Source organism: Schistocerca piceifrons, chromosome 3 (assembly GCF_021461385.2).
Source record: "Schistocerca piceifrons isolate TAMUIC-IGC-003096 chromosome 3, iqSchPice1.1, whole genome shotgun sequence".
Lineage (NCBI taxonomy): Eukaryota > Metazoa > Arthropoda > Insecta > Orthoptera > Acrididae > Schistocerca > Schistocerca piceifrons.
The window spans coordinates 322,131,661-322,153,003 of record NC_060140.1 but is presented as its reverse complement, the minus strand read 5'-3'; the positions used below and the strand labels follow the sequence as shown (position 1 = coordinate 322,153,003).

The 21,343-nt window shown below is 45.2% G+C and overlaps 1 protein-coding gene across 1 annotated transcript in view; it reads left to right on the top strand.

Moving 5' to 3' along the window:
- LOC124788137 (mucin-5AC-like) overlaps nucleotides 1-21,343 on the top strand; it is a 329,966-nt gene that overhangs the window by 53,158 nt on the left and 255,465 nt on the right. The window lies entirely within an intron of this gene.

The following is a 21,343-nucleotide window of genomic DNA, read 5'->3' as shown; positions in this document are numbered from 1 at the left end:
TGATTATCACGATAGCAATAATAAGACCTCGAAGCGGTATTAAAGAGTTATCCTTGTACTCCGTCCATCAGTAGAAAGGAAAGAAACTTCAGTGTACAGATCAATAAAAAATACCTCTCACTACGAAAGTTTCTGTGATTTTTATATACGAGGGTTGGAACTTAAGTAGTGGCAACTATTTATTCACAACCGATACAAAAGAGTTACGTGTTTGCACCTGTTACTGTCCTTCAAAGTAGTCACCAGCGTTGTGTAGAACTCGTTGCCAGCGATGTGGAAGGCGTAGTATACCGTTAGCAGAGTCTGTTCTGTTAATGGTGCGAATGGAGCGGTCTATTGCCTGTCGAATCTCTGGAACAGTTTTGAAGCGAATGCCACGAGGTGGTTCCTTCATCTTCGGAATCAAATCAAGGTCACAAGGACTTAAGTCCGGGGAGTATGGTGAATGGTACAGTACTTCCCAGTCCCATCGACCGAACAGAGCAGCCACAGCTTGCGCTTTATGCGCCCGCGCATTGTCGTGCAAAATGATGGGTGGGTTGCGCAGAAACTGTCGCGGCTTCTTTCGCAAAGCTGGTCGCAGGTGATTCTCCAAAAACGAACAGTAATACTGTACATTGGCGGTCTGCCGCGGAGGAACGTAATGCGTTAGGATAACACCATCACAGTCGTACACGAGAATCACCATAACTTTCTCCATACTGGAGCTCTGACGCACTTTCGTCTTTCGCGGCGACCCATAATGACGCCATTCGTTGGATTGGCGTTTCAGTTTTGGCTCGTACGATGTGACCCATGTCTCATACATTGTTACGCTACGGCGTAAGAAAGCCTCTCCTTCGCGCACATAGCGCTCAAAGTGCGTCTGAGCAGTGTTGTAACGCATCCATTTCTGCATTTCTGTCGAGTCATGCGGAACCCATCGTGATGCAATTTTTCGCATTCCTAGGCGTTCCTTCAGGATACGAAGCACAGTCGTATGCGCTAATCCGGTTTCGTGCGCGAGCTCACGAATCGTATGGTGTTGATCACTGTCCACTAACGCGGCAACAGCATGCACTACTTCTTCAGAGACGCTAGGACGACCTGCCCGACGCATGTCTGCCAAAGTTTGCCGACCTTCTTTGAAGGCTTTTACCCAACGTGCCACTGTTCTGTACGGCAATGCCGATTCCCCACACGCCTCTTGAAGACTTTGATGACACTGTCGTGCTGTACGACCTTTGACACATTCAATCTTGATCCAACTCCGTTGTTCCTGTTTCGAAAGCATAATGACACCGTTACGTTAGACCGCTCGCTCACAAGTTACTGTGTTTCCTTCGACTGTGCGCACGCCGGTGACGTGGGATGGCATTTGCTCGGAGGTAAGGTAGATATGTCAACAACGTGTGCTATCAGCGACAATAGTAGATTCCATTCATAGTGTCTACACAGCAGTGTTGCCACTATTTAAGTTCCAAACTACGTAGTAAGTATCAGATATTCTGAAATAGCTGGTTCCAATTTTTTGTATCCATTTCTATGATGCTAGCACATTAGTAGTACAGTCCCATTAGGAAGCTGATAACGTAACTAATGAGGAGGTACTGAACAGAATTGGGGAGAAAATAAATTTGTGGCACAACCTGACTAGAAGAAGTTATCGGTTGGTGGGACACATTCTGAGACATCAAGGAGTCACCAATTTAATACTGGAGGGACAGGGGGGGGGGGGGTCAAAAATTGTAGGTGGAGACCAAGAAATGAATAAAGTAAGCAGTTTCAGGAGGACGTAGGTTGCAATAATTGATGAAGAGGCTAGCACGGGAGAGCTGCAACAAAATATTTTCGGACTGAAGACCCTAACAACAACAACAGGAATCTCATTATTACGTTCATTTCTACTAAAAGTAAGTACTTGCTCGGAATAAATATACTTACGCACAAAATACTTCCGATACGCCATAATAGAGAACTTTATAAGATTAAATGTAACAAATTTGTTGGTATATTTGCTAAGTTGACGAATAATGTTACGTCAATAATCGTCACATTTCTTGCACTAGAAAACAAGTTCTTGCCAGATCAGCAGTGAAGTGTTTCACAGCACTTATCTAACGAAACACGATGTGTGAAAACCAGGAAATTAAAAGATCTCGAAGCGAATATGTACTGAATTTTTGTAAGTGAAGTGGAAGTGTGCCCTCTAACCTATGACTATCTGAAAGAAAAAGCAGATTTTGGCACGACGGACGAGTAACAGCAGGTAACATTTCATCCACGTACAAATTATAGTGTGAACGGTTTCGAATCTATCGTATCACATGTCGAAACAAAACCGTGTTATTCTATTAAAAAATCCACCGGAGGGTCCTTTAATATATAAGACGAAAACGTCTGGAACGTAAATAAGTATTAAATTACAATAAGAATGGCGTTTGAATTTTCAAAACAAACAGATTAAATTTGTTGGATGAGACAAAAGTAACGCTTTACGTCTGGGAGCATAGCACTGAGTGTGTGCAACCTACATGGAAATAACTTTGTGGAGGCAGAAGAGAGCAGTAATGTTAGAAGGGACGGGCTGTCGTGTACGCGATGCAAGCTGCACTGGCCACGCCGTGGTGCGTCGGCTCCGATGTCGAAGTTACGTGATGGGCGAGAGTCGACTTGAAACCGTCCACTACACCACTTTCACTTCCGGCGAGATGGTTCAGCGTTACGAGGTATGTAGCTTACTGTGCTCAGAGCGAGCAACAGCCGAAGTATTCATCTTGACTTTCAGGATGTAAGTCACTTGTCATCACTCCGGCGGTACTTGGTTCTCCACAGTACCACTATCAATGATAAATGTTACGTCATTACGATGTTTACTGAGTGGTTCACAATGGTGATTATTCAAAAGAACGACGAAAATCAGAAACTTACGCAAGGAACGAATAACGCCTGCCGCTTGGGTTCTGAGGCCATCCTTGGTTCCTTCCGGCGGCTGGCTGATTTGGTGAAGACAACCAGCATCGCACGCGGAGTGCAAGCTGAGCTTAATATCTGCAGCATAGTGCCCAGAGTCGATCGCGGTCCTCTGGTTTGGAGCCGTGTGGAGGGTCTAAACCAGAGGCTCAGACGACTCTGCGACTATAATGGTTGCAAATTCATCGACCTCCGTTATTGGGTGGAGAACTGTAGGGCCCCCCTAGACAGGTCAGGCGTGCACTACACACCGGAAGCAGCTACTAGGGTAGCAGAGTACGTGTGGCGTGCACACGGGGGTTTTTTAGGTTAGAGGGACCCCCCCTTGGGCGAAACGATAAAATACCTGACGGCTTACCAGAGAGGACATTATCATCGTTGATAAAGAACGTCCGTCCTCAGAGACCAAAAACAGGAAAAGTTAACGTAATATTGGTAAACTGCAGGAGTATCCAGGGCAAGGTTCCTGAATTAGTATCTCTTATTGAAGGAAATAGTGCGCATATAGTATTAGGAACGGAAAGTTGGTTAAAACCGGAAGTGAACAGTAACGAAATCCTAGACACAGAATGGAATATATACCGCAAGGATAGGATAAACGCCAATGGTGGAGGAGTATTTATAGCAGTAAAGAATTCAATAATATCCAGTGAAGTTATTAGCGAATGCGAATGTGAAATAATCTGGGTTAAGTTAAGTATCAAAGGTGGGTCAGATATGATAGTCGGATGCTTCTATAGACCACCTGCATCAGCAACCGTAGTAGTTGAGCGCCTCAGAGAGAACCTGCAGAACGTCGTGAAGAAGTTTCGTGATCATACTATTGTAATAGGGGGAGACTTCAATCTACCAGGTATAGAATGGGATAGTCACACAATCAGAACTGGAGCCAGGGACAGAGACTCTTGTGACATTATCCTGACTGCCTTGTCCGAGAATTACTTCGAGCAGATAGTTAGAGAACCAACTCGTGAAGCTAACGTTTTAGACCTCATAGCAACAAATAGACCGGAACTTTTCGACTCCGTGAATGTAGAAAAGGGTATCAGTGATCATAAGTCAGTGGTTGCATCAATGACTACAAGTGTAATAAGAAATGCCAAGAAAGGAAGGAAAATATATTTGCTTAACAAGAATGATAGGGCACAAATCGCAGAATATCTGAGTGACCACCATCAAACGTTCATTTCTGAGGAAGAGGATGTGGAACAAAAATGGAAAAAATTCAGAAACATCGTCCAGTACGCCTTAGATAAGTTCGTACCGACTAAGGTCCAAAGCGAGGGGAAAGATCCACCGTGGTATAACAATCATGTACGAAAGGTACTACGGAAACAAAGAAAGCTTCATCATAGGTTTAAGAGTAGTCGAATCATAGCTGATAAGGAAAAGCTGAACGAAGCGAAAAAGAGCGTAAAGAGAGCAATGAGAGAAGCATTCAACGAATTCGAACATAAAACATTGGCAAACAATCTAAACAAGAACCCTAAAAAGTTTTGGTCATATGTAAAATCGGTAAGCGGATCTAAATCCCCTATTCAGTCACTCGTTGACCACGATGGCACCGAAACAGAGGACGACCGAAGAAAGGCAGAAATACTGAATTCAGTGTTCCGAAACTGTTTCACTGCGGAAAATCGTAACACGGTCCCTGACTTCAGCCGTCGCACGGACGCCAAAATGGAAAATATTGAAATAAACGATATCGGAATTGAAAAACAACTGCTATCACTTAGTAGCGGAAAAGCATCCGGACCAGACGAGATACCCTTAAGATTCTACAGTGATTATGCTAAAGAACTTGCCCCCTTTCTATCAGCAATTTATCGTAGATCGCTGGAAGAACGTAAAGTACCTAGCGACTGGAGGAAAGCGCAGGTCGTTCCCATTTTCAAGAAGGGTCATAAATCAGATGCGAATAATTATAGGCCTATTTCGCTTACGTCAATCTGTTGTAGAATAATGGAACATGTTTTGTGTTCTCGTATTATGACGTTCTTAGATAATACAAATCTCCTTCATCATAACCAACATGGATTCCGCAAACAGAGATCATGTGAAACTCAGCTCGCCCTATTTGCCCAAGAAATTCACAGTGCCGTAGACACTGGCGAGCAGATTGATGCCGTATTCCTGGACTTCAGGAAGGCATTTGATACGGTTCCGCACTTACGTTTAGTGAAAAAAATACGAGCTTACGGAGTATCGGACCAGGTTTGTGATTGGATTCAGGATTTCCTAGAAGAAAGAACACAACATGTCATTCTTAACGGTTCAAAATCTGCAGATGTAGAGGTAATTTCGGGAGTACCGCAGGGAAGCGTGATAGGACCTTTATTGTTTACAATATACATAAATGACTTAGTTGACAACATCGGTAGCTCCGTGAGGCTATTTGCAGATGACACGGTTGTCTACAAGAAAGTAGCAACATCAGAAGACTCGTACGTACTCCAGGAGGACCTGCAGAGGATTAATGCATGGTGCGACAGCTGGCAGCTTTCCCTAAACGTAGATAAATGTAATATAATGCGCATACATAGGGGCAGAAATCCATTCCAGTACGATTATGCCATAGGTGGTAAATCATTGGAAGCGGTAACGACCGTAAAATACTTAGGAGTTACTATCCGGAGCGATCTGAAGTGGAATGATCACATAAAACAAATAGTGGGAAAAGCGGGCGCCAGGTTGAGATTCATAGGAAGAATTCTAAAAAAATGTGACTCATCGACGAAAGAAGTAGCTTACAAAACGCTTGTTCGTCCGATTCTTGAGTATTGCTCATCAGTATGGGACCCTTACCAGGTTGGATTAATAGAAGAGATAGACATGATCCAGCGAAAAGCAGCGCGATTCGTCATGGGGACATTTAGTCAGCGCGAGAGCGTTACGGAGATGCTGAACAAGCTCCAGTGGCGGACACTTCAAGAAAGGCGTTACGCAATACGGAGAGGTTTATTATCGAAATTACGAGAGAGCACATTCCGGGAAGAGATGGGCAACATATTACTACCGCCCACATATATCTCGCGTAATGATCACAACGAAAAGATCCGAGAAATTAGAGCAAATACGGAGACTTACAAGCAGTCGTTCTTCCCACGCACAATTCGTGAATGGAACAGGGAAGGGGGGATCAGATAGTGGTACAATAAGTACCCTCCGCCACACACCGTAAGGTGGCTCGCGGAGTATAGATGTAGATGTAGATGTAGAATATACGTAATCCCAAAAACTAGAGCGAAGGTGTTAATAAGACTGACATTACTTGACAGTAGCCTGGGTGAGTTCAGTGTGCTTTGTAGTCGATTGATATTTCCAGTGTTGTATTTCACGAGGTACTTTCTTTACAGTTATATCACCTGAATGAAACTTTGCGGGTGCTACCCGTGGAAAGCGTTGTGCATCGTGCAAAGTCGCCTTTCCTGTAGACTGCGACAGAACGCTCGACAAGATAGCGCCAGAGACCATCATGTGCCTGGTGGTCAAGGTAATGTACTCGTGTGATGGATGACTTGTGGATCTAGTCGGGTTGGCCATTCTGAATTAGGTTTCCCTGGGTTGCCTTACTTCCAGCGAGTGCCTTAGTGGGACTGGAATTGATGAAGTTGTACCGTTCTAATTCATTATAAACACCGATAGTTACAAAATGGACTGTCTTCTTCTAGCTAACCGCCAGTAATGGGTGAAACAGGTCCAGCAAAAAAATCTGAATAAATAATATAATTAATACAAGAAGCTTTGGTCGATACTTAGGTGTCAAAAATGAGCCCAATTATCCAAACGACGTTGCAAAGCATCTGGCCTGGATGAACGCACTGATTCAGTTGGGAAGGGCATTATAAAGTCGTTGTATTCTCTCCTGCGGCAGGATGGCTCGCAGCTGTTGTAAATGGTCTTTGATATCCTGGACACGGGGACTGGGGCTATTCTGGATACTGGCAGTGGTACAGAAATGACATCCGAGTTGGTCCAACACTCCTGTGTGGGTGACAGATCTGAGGATCGTGCTGGCTACGGGAGTACTCCAACATCATATAGAAAGTTCGTAGTGACAAGTGTAGACGAACGTTGTGCTGTTGAAAAATGGCTCCAAACTACCATCGAATGAGAGGTAGCTAAGGGGGACACGGGGCGAGCGTGTCGCACCGCTGTGCCGTCAGACTTCCCTCACTCACTACCAACCCTGACTTGAAGTAAATACCAGATGGCTCCCCACACCATTATGCCTCACTAAAACATTGGAAGAATGGCATCTATCCCCAGATTGCCGCAAGGGCAGAGCAAAACTTCAATTCATCGCTAAACACAATGCGACGCCGTTCATCATCAGTCCTTGCTTTTCGGTCACTGCACCGCTCCACATGCAGTCGTCTGTGTTGTTTTGTGAGAATCGGGACGGTGTTTTCCGAGTCCTGCTGCTGCCAGTTTCCGACCAATGTTACACGATGACGAAGATTGTTGTGGGCAGTCTAGACGTGTCCGACAGGAATCTTGATGACGAGGATGTCTGCCCTCACCTTCCCATGTGGTCCAACATCCGGCCAATGTCACATACGAATGGGTTGGGTTGTTTGGGTGAAGAGACCAAACAGCGAGGTCATCGGTCCACATACGAATGCCCCACGGGTCTAGATACGGCAGGATTCGATCAGCCGGCCAAATGGAGACGCACAATGAGGTGACTTTCAAATTCTGTCAATTGCTGAGAACCCTGTCTCACACGAGTACGCGGCATCTTCACAGTGATCACTCAACATCTGACGCTCTCCACGCTTTTATGTACTCTACCAGGCCTGGTATCAACACGAAACACGAACAACAGTAATGCACTCTGGTGGCCATTCCACCTGGCACAAAGAATCACAACTCCATTCATTAACATACCTGCCGGCAACGTTTTTGTGTACGACGTTGCACTGACATCCGAGCATGTCTTCAAGTTGCTTCACTTTTTTGTCAGGTAGTATATATTAAATTTTAACACATTACTTACGTTCAGAAAGTCTTTTCTTGTTATTGCGAGTTTGTATTTTATATCCCTTGCACTTCAACCATCGTCCTTTTTTTTCCTGCAAAAGAGTCAACGCCTGTGAAGTTTGGAGGCCGCGCGGAGTGGCCGCGCGGGTAGAGGCAGAGGCGCCATGTCACTGAGTGCGCGGCTCCTCCCGCCGGAGGTTCGAGTCCTCCTTCGGGAATGGGTGTACGTGTTCTTCTTAGCATAGGTTAGTTTAAGTAGAGTGTCAGTGTAGGGACCGATGACTTCTGTAGTTTGATCCCTTAATAACTCACACACATTTGAACATTTTGTGAGGTTTGGAAAGTAGCTGAGAGGTACTGGCGGAGATAAAGACGTGAGGGTTGGATAGCTGATTTATTAAGAGTAATTACAATGAGAGGCAAGGTTCCGGGTTCGAATCCCACTCCAGAAACCACTTTTAATCTACCAGGAAGTTTCAAAACAGCGCACACTGCACTGCATAGTGAGAGGATCAGTTGACGGTCTGCTCTTCTTTACATAAGATAAGAATTGACTTATAAATATGAACACGTGTCGGGTGACCGTATCAGATAATCCCGCAACACGTGTTAGTGATGTTCCAGCGAGTATAGTCCGCTGCAGTTTGCTGGGAATCAACAGAAACCAGTGGTGACGGACTCTGACGTCAAATGCACGCACGCCGTTCATCGATATTCGCCAGGCACCATTTCTCGCTTTCCTATCCGATTACGCTGTCGCATGCTGATTCCTTGCCAAGTAGACTCATTGTCTGGCGACACTGGCTTCATTTTGCGTCTCGAATGCGTTTAAATTAAATTGCTTGCAGTCAACAGCAAATTTAGTACGTACAGCAGCCATGTATCGTGCATAAAACAGAGTGATTTTATAGTCGGATAACAGATGAAAAAGGCAGTAAACGAAACCAAACAGAGATGTGAGACGGAAACAAATTTGAAGGGGAGAAACAAAATTCTGAACTTTTAGCGATGAAACTGTGGTTCAGCCGGAGAGAGCAAAGGACTTGAAAGATCAGTTGAATAGAATTGAAACTCTTTTGAAAAGAGATTGTAAGTAAACGTCAGCAGAAAAAAAGTAAACCAATTTAGTAGAATTAAATCAGGCGGTACTAAAAGAATTAGATTAGAAAATGAGATAGTGATAGTAGTTGGAAGGTTTTACTTCTTGGGAACGAAAATAACTAGCGATAGCTGAAGTCAAGAGAGTACAAAATGCAGACTTCGAATCGCAAGCAAAACTCTTCTACAAAAGAGAAATATGTTAAAGCCTAAAGTAAATTTAAGTTTTATGAACACTTTTCGCAGTAATACGGAAGTGAAATGTGGGCGGTAAACAGTACAGACAAGAAGAGAATCGTGGTGCTACAGACTATTGCTGAAAATTAGATCGCTGGATCGGATAACTAGGGAAGAAGTACTCAATCGAGTCAGAAAGAAAAGAAATTTTTTACGCAATCGAGTAAAAGAAGAGATAGGTTGATAGGACACGTCCTGAGGTATCAAGGAATAGTTTGGTAATAGAGGAATATCTAAAGTGATTAAAATTGTAGACAGAGAGCAAGGCTTGATTACAGTCAAGTACGTTCAAGAGGATGTAGGTTGCAGAAGTTATACAGGGATGAAGAGACTTACACAGGATAAACTGGCGTGGAGAGCTGCATCAAATCAGTTTTCTGACTGAACACCACAACAACATAAATGAGTTCAAACAAGAACCTAATAACATCTTCGGACGATATAAATGAAGTACGTAAGTAATCGTACAAAGCCAGAAAAAGCAGGAGGTTGACATTAAACTAGGAGCAGCGTTCAAATCAACTCAGATTCATACTTTCCGAGCGTCCCATAAATAAATGATGTCAATGTCATTACGACTCCTCTGATAGAACTCTGCAATAGCAGAAAAGTTGTAAGAGCGGTATCAGTCACGCAAATACGTTGTGCTGATAATGAGTAAAATGCGAATCTCAGTGAATGTGTAGTGCTGCTAACGTCTTGAGGAATTCAGTTTTTATAATTCTAGAAGAAACAAATTTCTTACAGCTGTGTATGTAAATGTAAGCGTTTGCTAGAAAGCGTAACTGTAAATGAACATACGCGTTGATCAGCTAGACAGATAAAGTGTCAATCCTCTAAAAACGTTTGCAAACGGCTACAGTAGATTGTAAGTGATAAGTACGAAAAGTTTACAAATAGAGTATAATTTAGGCCATTGGCGACGCGTCAGGAAACAAAAAATGGAACATTAAAGAGTATCTCAGTTGTTTTGAAAGATACTCTGTACTGACACTGTTTTAAAATCTTTGAACCCACAAAAATTTTCACGCCGTACATATTTATCTCTGTACTTGACAATGGCGTAACAGCCGAAAAACGATTCGTGAAATAATAAATATGGCAGAATATTATACCACTGCCGTGTGTTTTTACATTCATGGTGTATAAAATGTCCTACCAAGAACCAAAGGAACAATCAGTTAATGGAAATGTTTGCTATGTATTCGTGTTTTCTGAAATAGTCTACATCCTGGAGGATCTCCTCATTCTGGATCTATTGGAACGAAAAGTAAATCTAATCTAATCACTTGACGAGTCGGGAAGAATGACTACTTGAATATCATTTTGCACGATATAATTAGTCGAATCGTGCCCTAGAAATTCCTACTGGTGTGATACGCAGGGAGTTGTATTAGATTCCCGTGCCATCAATTAAAGTTGGTTCAAGAAACTTTCTAAATAGGCTTCGCCAGGATAGTTTGCATGTATATTGAAATGTCTGCCAGTTCTGTTTCCTCGGCATCTACCTATCTCTCGCCAATGAGCCAAACATAGTTGTGACCGTTCGTGCTGCCCTTTTTTGTATGTAGTGAGTTAGGGTAATTTTTACCTCTCAGAGTATCCTTGTACCACTTAATATTTTTGCTTCAAATGGCTGGCGTTCCACGTACTGCCATTATTTTAGTCTAAATGTAAAACAGGCAATAAAACTGTTACTTTTCAAACAAAATAAGTAGGTGGAATATCAGCCATTTGAAAGACAAATAGTAAGTGGAGAGAAGATGCCCTGTCAGGCAAAAAATTATCCTGATTGACTGTACGTTCAATACCCCCTTTTAGTCCTATTTGGCACGGTTCCACATTCTTGATTTATTTTCTAGAATTAGTCTTACGAGTGTTCTGTAAGCACTCTCCTTTCCAGCGACACTGTATTTCTTAGAGCTGATGACCTTAACAACAACACATCCCGATTTACATATTGTGTAGTTACCCTAAATCGCTTTACTCACAGACCAGGAAGATTTCCTGGAAAAGGAAACGACCGATTTTTGACCTTAATGCAAGCCTCTGCCGTGTTTAATAACCTCGTCCTTGACAGGACGTTAGAGCCTAGCCTTCCTTCATTCTTTTCTGATACTCTTCGTTGTGGTTAGCTGACGACATACAGGAAGGGGCTGCGGTGGGGGCGACGTACTTGCCTCCAGGGTGGCTAGTGGGCCCTAGGGAAGCAGCTGCGAGTTGCAGCGTGCCTTTCTCTTCCGGCCCGGCTGTGTTCCGTGTGCTGCTGCCGGGTACGAAACCCGTTCCTCGGCGCCGCGCCGGGCTAACGTTCTGCACGCTCCGCGCCCGCAGAGGAAAGCGAGAGGTATGCACGCCCGCCACCGCCATCTGTCATGGCTAGTGCCTGCGTCTCAGCCAGTCGCTAGCTGCATCTCAGCACGTAGCTACCTAGATCACGTGCGTTTTGTTTCTGCTCATCAGTACAACTAGGAAGTTAACCCTTTGTGCGTCACATTTAGAAAAAAAAATTGGGGAAAATTTTTGTGACGAATATTTACTGTATATGTTGCACATATGCCACATCCATTGCAAAAGTTCTTTTGGAGCTATTGGTTAATAAATAAAATAATGACATTACCATGAAATGAACACCCTTAGCTGCTTACAGGCGTTGACATACGTCAACGGGAACGGATGAAAATGTATGCCCCGACCGGGACTCGAACTCGGGATCTCCTGCTTACATGGCAGACGCTCTATCCATCTTTTTTTTTAAAAAAAAAAATCACATTTTGCTCTATATTGGTCGATGAATTTGTTCGTGGCGGACGGCAGACGACAGCTGTTCAGGTTCTTTGTTGATCTGTTCACCGAGTCTTTTTATTACACGGGGAAGCTAACCCTTTGACCGAGCAGGCTGAGCTACCGTGCCGGCATCCAGCTGAGCCACCGAGGATACACAGGATAGCGCGACTGCAGAGATTTATCTCTGGCATGCCTCCCGCGAAACCCACATTCTCAACGTATTGTCCAGCGCTACATTCGTAGTGCCCCCGCCCATTATACTCATTACCCGCGGCGCGTTGCCGATTCCCGTAAGAGTTCGTGCACTGTTTGTGCATTCGCACAGAAGAAGAAGATGATCAAGTGGCCGGTGAGCCTTAACTATATATGTACTAAGATGGTATCTGTTCTTTCGGACATGTCCGAAAGAACAGATACCATCTTAGTATATATAAATAAAATAATGATTCCAAATGGCATCATTAGAAATTACATAATAATTACTCAAAAATGCATACATAACTGTGTTGTAAACTTACCGTATTTCTTTCCCTTGCCCTTGAGGAACTACGTAAAGTTGGTTCCATAACCAAGAATTCCACTATACACAGAATAAAACTAAACACAACAGTTATTGTTCACTCACAAATGCACTAGCACAACTCACGACACTTCTCTGTTCTGCACTTCAAACAAACGGCGAGTCACGAAAGCAAACGAAACTGTCATCTGTTGGCCAAACTTGGAACTACGTGAAGCGATGCCAAACGGTATCATTGAAGCATTGGGAAGCTTAAAAAAGCCAGGAATACTTAATGATGCCATTTGGAATCGCAGACGCAGAAAGGGTTAAAGTGCTAAGGCATAAACATCTTCACTTTGTAAATGAATTCATTTAGTTCTCTCGTATTCAGGTCCAAAGTCTCAAAGTCAGAATCATTTTCCAGAATGCATTTTCACTCTGTAGCGTTTTCACTCTGCAGCGGAGTGTGCGCTGATCTGAAACTTCCTGGCAAATTACAACTGAGTGCTAAGCCGAGGCTCAAACCTGGGACCTTCGCCTTTTGCGGGTAATGTTCCACTGACTTAGCTATGCGAATAGCGCTCCTGACCCCCGCCAACAACCCTACTTCCGCCAGTACTTGGTCTAGTACCTTCCAAACCTCTCAGTTCTCCCGCATACCTAGCCCTAGCGGAACTAGGGACTAGCACTCATCGAAGAAATAATATTGCGGAGACATAGACAATGCCCCACGTTCGAGTCCCGGTCCGGCACACAGTTTTAATTTGCCAGGAAATTTCAAAAACATTTTGTCAACCACGGGCTCAATAATTTATTAGAACACATTAAATTACGAAAATGTGGGTGTTAGCTGCTACATTTGTTAAATGGTGACTAACAACAAGTGCTGAAACGAATTTGTCAGTAATGTTTAGACCATTGTAAAACGGTCGACCGATTTTTTTCCCTGTTTTTCTCTGTGGTTGAGGTGCGTGCCGACCACTTCACGCGAGTAAAGAAGAAGGCAGGTTAAGAATTTAACGTCCTGTCGACAACGAGGCAGTTAGAGACGTGACAGAGCTCAGATTACGGAAGGAAGGGGAAGGAAATCGGCTGTAACCGTTTCAAAGAAACCACCCGGTATTTGCCTCAGGCGATTTAGGGAAATCGCGGAAAACCTGGAGTTGGGTGGGCGGATGTGGTATTTGAATCGTTGTCCTTCCGAATGTGAATCCTGTGTGCTAAACACTGCGACACTTCGCACGATACACCAATAACGAAACAACAATAAAAGCCGTGGCTAAAAACTTGCATCAGAAAAAGAAGCGGAATTCTATCTGTCAGAAAGATAGCGACCAGTGTATTCCGGAATATGAAAGAGATTTTTTTCGGTATCTTGCAAGGAGGGAAACAACAGCTGAAGCATCCTATGCGAGAGTCCTGGACTAGATAGCCGAAAAAATACACGAAAATTATCCTCAGTTGCAAACGAATAAATCAGGACACTGTAGCCGCCCAGCATATTGCTTTTGCACAGTGGACTGTGAAATAATCGGAAAAGAAGGAAATGCAAGCGTTTGAGACGTGGTGTTTTAGAAGGGTGCTGAAAAATTAGTGGACTGATGAGAAATGGAGGGGTTCTCCGCAGAATCAGCGAGGAAAGGTATATTTGGAAAACATTTACTAGAAGAATTGACAGGTTGGTAGGAAAGTTCAACAGACGGAGCCGTGGAGGGCAAAAATTGTGGGGGAAGACACAGGCACGACTACATCCAACAAATAATCGGAGATGCTACACTTGGATGTTAATCTTGTCACAGTGGAATTTAGAAGACATGACAGAAAACTGTTCTACTTTGGCAGTGAGAGAACTTAGGTATGTAAAGTACGAACTGCTGGACCCTGGACTTTAGTTTTAGCACTCTCTAACATCAGAAGAAACTGGTGAGTATAAAAAGTTTCCAGTCTAGTGATGATGTTATGGCAGCCAACGATTGGTGCTTTACAGGCCTTCTAGAATCGCATTTCAAGGACAAGTCCACACATTGCAAACACGTAGAATAACTGCCGGTGACATTGAAAAAATATGTGAATTTTTTTTACTTAAAAATACAGTCGTTTCATGGTCATAGCGAGAAATTCTTATCTAGCCTTCTACCATGATATCGATGTCAGCCTCTGAAGATTATCGGTTGAATTTTTACGTACGTTTGTTGGAATGATAGAGCTGTATGAACGGTGCACCCCTTGGATATTATCTCTCACTACTGTCCGACTGTTGATGTAGTGAAGTCGAGCAGTGCTACATCTGGTGGAGTGATGACTCACGGCCCGGGGGTAGCAGAGTACCAGGCGGGGTCTGTTCTCTCGCCGCGGTGTCCCCCAACGTGGCTTCATTCCGACAGCGGTCTATCGATCGCGGATCGCACGTCGAGGCATTCCCAGCACGCGGCAGGCGCCAGACCAACCATGCGTGTGATGCAGGCGCGACGTCCCTCAACTATGCGACACTTCAGTACGTCGTTTTGTTCTTTTGAACAATAGGTTGAAACTGAAGAGGATAAAATAAAAAGGAATGTATCATGAAATACAGGGTGAACACGAACTTCACCGACAAAATTTCTAAGGTTTTTCGTAACTGTGCAATAGTATGCGATACTGCTAAAACAACAATTTATGTAATTTACAATTTACACAGTTTACGTAACTGAAGAACCTCCCCAAAGGCGTACCCTGGGCAACATCGGAAGTTACAATGAAACGAATACCCCTAGCTGCATATAGGCGTTGATATAAGTCAACAGGGACAGTTGAAAATGTGTGCCTCGACCGAGACTCGAACCCGGGATCTCCTGCTTACATGGCAGACGCTCAATCCATTTCTTTTTCTTAATCTCATTTTGTTCGCTTTCGTTCGTTGCATCTGTTCGGAGCGGACGTCGTAAGACACCCGTTCGTCGTTGATCGGTTAACTCAGTTTTTTTTTTTAATTACAGAGGGCAACTAACCCTCTGACCGAACACGCTGAGCTGCCTTGCAGGCATTTTTGTTTTGTTCAATATTGTTCGTTGACTTTGTTCGGGCCGGACGTCCGATGACATCCGTTTAGGTTCTTCGTTAATCCGTTCACTCAGTTTTTTATTACAGAGAGTAGCTAACCCTCTGATCAAACACGCTGAGCTACCGCGCCGGCGTGTTCCCCGACCGGGACTCGAACCCGACAGCTCCTGCTTACATGGCAGACGCTCTATCCATATTTTTTTTTTTTTGTTTCTTTATTTTGTTCGGTGTTGTTCGTTGCGTTTGGTCTGGGCGGAAGTCACATGACATCCGTTCAGGTTGATCGTTGATTCCTTTACTCAGTTTTTTTTTTTTATTACAGAGGGCCACCGCCTCTCTGACCGAACACGCTGAGCTACCGTGCCAGCGTCCATTTAAGCCACCGAGGACACAGAGGACGGTGCGACTGCAGGGACTTATCTCTGACACGCCTCCCGTGATACCCACATACCCCACTTATTGTCCCGCACTATATTCACAGTGCCCCTGCCCATTATACTCATTACTCGCGGCTTTTTGCCGATTCCCGTAAGAGTTCGGGCACTGTTTCTGCATCTGCACAGAAGAAGATGGTCAAATGGCCGATGAGCCTTCTATAAAGGTGGTATCTGTTCTTTCGGACATGTCCGAAAGAACAGATATCGTCATCATATAAACATCGGAAGTGACTGAATATTTCCTGGCGATTCATCCTTTTAATTCCAGAAGATTGCTCCACCTCGATATCATTGAACAGTGCTAAGATCTGGTAATGGTAAATCCAGACACAATCTTGCCAAATTGGGACTTCCAAAGAACCGACACAATTTAACTGCGTAGGAGAACAGACAGTGGGTGTCCTGTGCCACTGTCCGTGCTGTCCTGAATCGTACAGTGATGAGGAGCTAATGAGGGCCGAAGACAGTACGGTGCTCATTCTGGGCGAAGACTCGTCATCTCTGGATTTCGTTTGATTTCTTACCACCCTCCATGTGTACTGCACTGAAAATATCTGCAAAACAGTGCAAATGAGGACGGTATACGCTGTGTGTTTTGTTTGGAAACAAACTTATTCCATTAACTCCGATACTTGCTATTGACGACGGTAATGCCTATTTCACTTTCAATTTTCAAGCATGCATTCAATGCTCCTAGATTTTCTTTTTCTAGCAGTGTCAGTTGTACGTTAACGGCGGAACACAGCAGTTTTACTGCTGAAGAGGTGTCCGAGATGCACCTCGTGTACGGATAGAATGAATGCAATGGAAGGGACAGAGAGACAACGGTGCTATGCTGAGCTTCTCCCGCAGCGATTTATTAGTTTGTTGCGAGCCGACGGAGACCGAGAGGTCCTTAAACCAAAGTGCAAAACCACCCTGATTAATCTCAGAAACTTTGTCGGAGTTAGGGTTCACCCTTCAGAATATTGTCAATTTTGTGCACATAATTTTCAACTTCCTTCTACAGCGCCGCGCCTCAAATGCTTCAGTTCTCTTCTTTTCCGGTTTCCCCACTGTCCACGAGCCACTTCCATACAATGCTGTGCTTCAATCGTACATTCTCAGAAATTTATTCCTCAAGTCCGGTATTTGATACTAACAGACTTTTTTCAGCCAGGAATGTCGCCTATGCCTGTACTAGTCTGCTTTTTATGCCCTCCTTGCTTCGCTTGTTATGTGATATTTTAGATGAAAAGTAGCAGAATTTCTTCTCGTTGTCGCCCTCATCTCATGGACTAGTGACTAGCGTTGCTGCCTCTGCATCATGGGGCCCCGCGTTCGATTCCCGGTTGGGGATTTTCTCCGCCTGGGGACTGGGTGTTTGTCTTGTCCTCATAATTTCTTCTTCATTCTTGAAAGTGGCGAGACTGGACTGAGTAAAGATTGGAAATTTGTACGGGTGCTGATAACCGCGCAGTTGGGTGCCCCACAAACCAAACATCATCATCTTCACATTAGCGATATTGTTATCATCAATTCTGATGTTAAGTCTATCGCTAAATGCATTTCTGCCACCCATGATTACATATGTCTTTCTTCAGTTTACTCTCAATCCATTGTATTTGTTCATTAGACTTTTTAATCTGTTCAAAAGATCCCCTAATTCGACCTCACCGTCACTGATATAGGTAATACGTGTCGGGAATATGACAGGATTAGGAACTGTGACTACTGATAAAGCCACATGTTGCCCTAAAGACGTACGTACGAGTATCTTACAAATATGTCTCACAAACTGACGTAAATTCAGCTGATAATGGAGGTGTCACACTCCGAAACACAGTGGAAAGAAAAATAAATTTTGACTGCGCTAGAAACACTTTACTATCATTCTGTTTTTGTTTTCTGTACCGAGCGAGGTGGCGCAGTGGTTAGCACACTGGACTCGCATTCGGGAGGACGACGGTTCAATCCCGCGTCCGACCATCCTGATTTAGGTTTTTCATGATTTCCCTAAATCGCTTCAGGCAAATGCCGGGGTGGTCCCTTTGACAGGGCACGGCAGACTTCCTTGCCCATCCTTCCCTAATCTGATGAGACCGATGACTTCGCTGTTTGGTCTCTCTCTCTCAAATCAAGCCAACCCCACCCTGTTTTCCGTCTTTCCCTTAGTTGCTTTAAATTCGTGGAGGTATGTTCTGTCTATGCAAACCCGCCAGATTAGCCGAGCGCGCTAACACACTGCTTCCTGGACTCGGGTAGGCGCGCCGGCCCCGGATCGAATCCGCCCAGCGGATTAACGACGAGGGCCGGTGTGCCGGCCAGTCGGGATGTGGTTTTTAGGCGGTTTTCCACATCCCCCTAGGTGAATACCGGACTGGTCCCCACGTCCCGCCTCAGTTACACGGCTCGCAGACGTCTGAACACTTTCGCACTCTTCCATGGATTACTCTAGTCGCAGACAGTTGGGATTCACTAATTGCCACATCCGATTAACCATGCCGAGCCTGTGTATCCGCGGGAAAAACGGGACAAGCGAAAGCAAAAAGCAAAACATGTTCCGTCTATGCAACAAACTGAAGGCAGTTTGTTTACTGCCATACATGTTTCGCTTCTTTTATTTGGGAAGCATCTTCAGTGGCGATATCCCGCGCTGTTAACTCATTATGTTGATGAGATAAAGGAAAGTGCAAGTCATCAACATAATTGATCACATAATGGAAAGTCCAAGTGATCAACATGTGTTGAATACGTAATGGAAAGTGCAAATGATATATGCGATGTGACAAATGTGGCTGAAAAAACGTCAGAAATCGGCCGGCTGGAGCATGAAAACTAACGAAAACATCTCCAAGACCACAGGCATAACAGCGCTGAAAATCGTCACTGAAGAAGTTTCCCAAATAAAAGAAGCTAACGAGTATGGCAATAAACAAACTGCCTTCAATTATGAAACTTCCTGGCAGATTAAAACTGTGTGCCGGACTGTGACTCGAACTCGGGACCTTTGCTTTCCCGGGGAAGTGCTTTACCATCTGAGCTACCCAAGCACGACTGACGCCCCGTCCACACAGCCTTACTTCTGCCAGTACCTAGTCTCCTACCTTCCAACTTTACGGAAGCTCTCCTGCGAAACTTGCAGAACTAGCACTCCTGAAAGGAGAGCTTTTGTAAAGTTTGGAAGGTAGGAGACGAGATACTGGCAGAAGTAAGGCTGTGTGGACGGGGCGTGAGTCGTGCTTGGGTAGCTCAGATGGTAGAGCACTTGCCCGCGAAAGGCAAAGGTCCCCAGTTCGAGTCTCGGTCCGGCACACAGTTTTAATCTGCCAGGAAGCTTCATAGCAGCGCACACTCCGCTGCAGAGTGAAAATCTCATTCTGCCTTCAATTAGTTGCATAGACGGAACATACCTCCACGACTTCACTACCTTTTTTGGGGGGTGGGGTGGAGGGGGGTTTGGTGGTCGCAATCATGAAGTCCAGGACCACACTCTAACCCCCACCCCCCCTCCCCCGGCCATTCCCTCACCATGCTACCGCACTTCATACTGTACTCAGACCCCATCTATAATCTCGCTCTGCACAGAAGTAAAAGGCGGAACAGTGTGGCCGTCATTAGAAGTCATACATTTTGCTTTCAGACGTCTCTTAAGCAGGAGTGAGAGCATCTGAATGCGACCGGGCTTCTAGCTCGGTTGCCGTGTCTAGCCGGTTCTAGCTGGGCTAGTCGGCGACGGCTTAGCCGCCACGGGTCCCGGGAGTGAGTCGCTCAGCCGTGTAGAAAGCGCTCGCCGCCTGGGCGTGGCCCCCGGGGTCGCCTAGCCTAGATGTGCTCGTGCCGGCCGCAGTGGCGCCGACCAGCGGGAAAAACAAAACGAGATCCACATTGGGCAACGCCGGCCGCTGCCGGTGGCTCGTGCCCGCCGAGTGAAGCAACCGGCCGCGTCAGCTGCGATCAAGGCGCCGCCGAGCCGAGACTGTCCCAGGCGAGCCGCAATGTCCGACACTCTCGCACGTGGCTTGGACTCACTCACAGCTGCTCATCAGGAACCCACTTTAGACCCATCTCTTGAGTCAACTAGTTGAACTTCCCGTAAGTGCCAGAGTTCCAGAATGTCGGAGCGTCCAAAGTGTTTTACCAGTCGCTCTGATTTCTTCAATCGACAATGTCAAATCAGCTGCTGACTTTACTGTCCTAAGTGAAAGCGAGGAGTTCTTTTACTTCCTTGTGACAACAATCACAAAAGCGTTCTAAAATGTACACTACTGGCCATTAAAATTACTACACCGAGAAGAAATACAGATGTTAAACGAGTATTCATTGGAGAAATTTATTATACTAGAACTGACATGTGATTACATTTTCACGCAATGTGGGTGCATAGATCCTGAGAAACCAGTATCCAGAACAAACACCTCAGGCCGTAATAACGGCCTTGATACGACTGGGCATTGAGTCAAACAGAGCTTGGATGGCGTGTACAGGTACGTCTGCCCATGCAGTTTCAACATGATACCACAGTTCATCAAGAGTAGTGACTGGCATATTGTGACGAGCCAGTTGCTAGGCCACCATTGACCAGACGTTTTCAATTGGTGAGAGATCTGGAGAATGTGCTGACCAGGGCAGCAGTCGAACTTTTTCTGTATCCCTGAAGGCCCGCACAGGACCTGCAACATGCGCTCGTGCATTATCCTGCTGAAATGTAGGGTTTCGCAGGGATCGAATGAAGGGTAGAGGCACGGGTCGTAACACAGCTGAAATGTAACGTCCACTGTTCAAAGTGCCGTCAATGCGAACAAGAGGTGACCGAGACATGTAACCAATGGCACCCCATACCATCACGCCCGGTGATACGCCAGTATGGCGATGACGAATACACGCTTCCAATGTGCGTTCACCGCGATGTCGCCAAGCACGGATGCGACCATCATAATGCTGTAAACAGTACCTGGATTCATCTGAAAAAATGACGTTTTGCCATTCGTGCACCCAGGTTCGTCGTTGAGTACACCATCGCAGGCGCTCCTGTCTGTGACGCAGCGTCAAGGGTAACCGCAGCCATGGTCTCCGAGCGGATAGTCCATGCTGCTGCAATCGTCGTCGAACTTTTCGTGGAGATGGTTGTCTTTCAAACGTCCCCGTCTGTTGACTCAGGGATCGAGACGTGGCTGCATGATCCGTTACAGCCATTCGGATAAGATGCCTGTCATCTCGACTGCTAGTGATACGAGGCCGTTGGGATCCAGCACGGCGTTCCGTAAGACCCTCCTGACCCACCGATTCCATATTCTGCTTACAGTCAGTGTATGTCGATCAACGCGAG